General features: G+C 43.3%; 1 protein-coding gene across 1 annotated transcript in view; it reads left to right on the forward strand.

The window, feature by feature from the left end:
• Positions 1–2500, forward strand: part of LOC125039459 (alanine aminotransferase 1-like) — a 56289-nt gene that overhangs the window by 570 nt on the left and 53219 nt on the right. The gene's annotated exons all lie outside the window — the stretch shown is intronic.

A 2500-nucleotide genomic window follows, 5' to 3' on the forward strand; every position in this document is an offset into this window, starting at 1 on the left:
AGTTTCGTTGCTGATATTTTTTTTCTTCTGTCGTTAATTGGACGGGTTGGATATGAGTTTTTAATAAGCTGTTTTTTGTGGGGGGGGGGGGGATTCTTTGCACTGTTTTGTTACTAGGGTTTGCAAGCAGTGGTTTTGAAACTGGGTGACAGTTGGGTGCATTCTCAAGTTGCAAGCAGTTGCTTGCAATGTCGAACAAGAAATGTCACACTCGGCATCGCATTAGGTTTTAGTATAGTTACGAGGCACTTATTACAGTTTCAAGGTCGTGGGAAATGCAGGTGTGGGTATAGTTACACATCAATTGCAGCAATATTGCAAAGACGTAATCTAACAATATAGTACCTATTTTGCCAGCGTGACTGTCATTGTAGTTTGTAGAAGTAACGAAAGTTTTTTTTTTATATATATATATATATACATTTAGGATGTTTGTTGCATACTCATTTTACTTTCTACATCCGGTAAATGACTTATATAATTGAAGAGGAGTCTCCTGATTATATCAGACAAGACTACGATAAGATAACGCCGATCCAGAGTTGGAGTAAGATATGTTGATAAGGGGTTATAGGGGACACTCAACCCCCCATATACTCAAAAAAGATATATTTATATCAAAACCCCCTCTCGCTGATGTCAGGTTTTATTCAGACTTCACCCTTCCACCCCACAATTTATTTTCTGGGGGGAGGACATGAGTCAGGGTGAGTGTAAAGGGAGGGTCATGGTCCTTGTTAAAATCGTTTATTGAGTTTCGTAACAAGAACCTTTTCCTGTAAAGAGGAATTTGATAAGCGTTTTAGATTCGCACTGAAGGCTGTTGTTGTTTTTGCTGTTTTTTTCTACTTTCCTTCTTCATTTCTTATTCGTCTCCTTTATTAATTGTTCTTAATTTCATGTTCGTCTCCTTTATTAATTGTTCTTAATTTCTTGTTCGTCTCCTTTATTTATTGCTCTTCTTCTTCATTTCTTGTTCGTCTCCTCATTTCCTTCTTGCTCTTCGCCTTCTCCACGTCTTCTTTTACGTTTTCTCAAGTTTCTCAACGGCGCAAAATCCCATTACAAAAGACAAATGATTTCCTAGTACACCGACTCACAGAGTTACGTTTCCGAGAAGAGTCCGGCGGGGAGAGAGCGGTGTCCTCGAACGAAACGTCACCTTGCAATTATAGAACGAGTGACAGAACGGCCGTATTGCAAATGGAAATGCACGTGGCATTGGTCGAGGAGGACTGGTGGTCGGGTGAAAGTCGGGTTGGGGTTGATGCCAGGCGGAGTGGCTGAGGTAGTTTCATAATGGGAGATTGTGTGTTGGGTGTGTGTGTGTGTTGGGTGTGTGTGTGTGTATGTTGGGTGTGTGTGTGTGTTGGGTGTGTGTGTGTGTTGGGTGTGTGTGTGTGTTGGGTGTGTGTGTGTTGGGTGTGTGTGTGTTGGTGTGTGTGTGTGTGTGTGTTGGGTGTGTGTGTGTGTTGGGTGTGTGTGTGTGTTGGGTGTGTGTGTGTGTTGGGTGTGTGTGTGTGTTGGGTGTGTGTGTGTGTGTGTTGGGTGTGTGTGTGTGTGTGTTGGGTGTGTGTGTGTGTGTTGGGTGTGTGTGTGTGTTGGGTGTGTGTGTGTTGGGTGTGTGTGTGTTGTGTGTGTGTGTTGTGTTGGGTGTGTGTGTGTGTTGGGTGTGTGTGTGTGTTGGGTGTGTGTGTGTGTTGGGTGTGTGTGTGTGTTGGGTGTGTGTGTGTGTGTTGGGTGTGTGTGTGTGTGTTGGGTGTGTGTGTGTGTGTTGGGTGTGTGTGTGTGTGTTGGGTGTGTGTGTGTGTGTTGGGTGTGTGTGTGTGTGTTGGGTGTGTGTGTTGGGTGTGTGTGTGTGTGTTGGGTGTGTGTGTGTGTTGGGTGTGTGTGTGTGTTTTCTATTTGTGTTTTTTTCTTTCGTTCTGCACCATCGATTTTTACCATTTTCTCACGTCATTTCACTCGGTTGGATATATTACCTTATTAGTATCTCAATAAAAACATAGATGGAAAAACATGTCTTCCATATAGGCGTAAAAAACCGGTTGTTTCTGTGAATCAAACAAAAACACACGAACGTTATTAATCGGGAACCCCTACTGGTTCACCGAGTCAACCAAGTTACTTATTTAAATGCATAAGTCGTCCGAGAAGTTCTGTTGCATCCCCCCCCCTCCCCCTCCCCACACGCTCCCACACACGCTCCATATTAGTGAGGATTAAGGCCCTAAGCATGACAATTCTCTATCCCGAGGGAGGTAAAATTACTTCTAATTGGGAGTGGCTGTTCCAGGGTATCCGCTGTCGTGGTTGTTGTCTAAGTTTATTCTGTTTTTATCTTTTTGTATGCACCTGATGTTGTTGTTTGTTGTTTGTTGTTTGCGTAAGTGAAGTGCGTTTTCTGTCGCAGGTTGCTGTGGGATAGTTTTCACTTTGTCACCTTAATGTCGCTTATCTTTATTTGAATAATGACACAAGTCGCTGTTGGCAGTGGATG

Source organism: Penaeus chinensis, chromosome 27 (assembly GCF_019202785.1).
Source record: "Penaeus chinensis breed Huanghai No. 1 chromosome 27, ASM1920278v2, whole genome shotgun sequence".
NCBI lineage: Eukaryota > Metazoa > Arthropoda > Malacostraca > Decapoda > Penaeidae > Penaeus > Penaeus chinensis.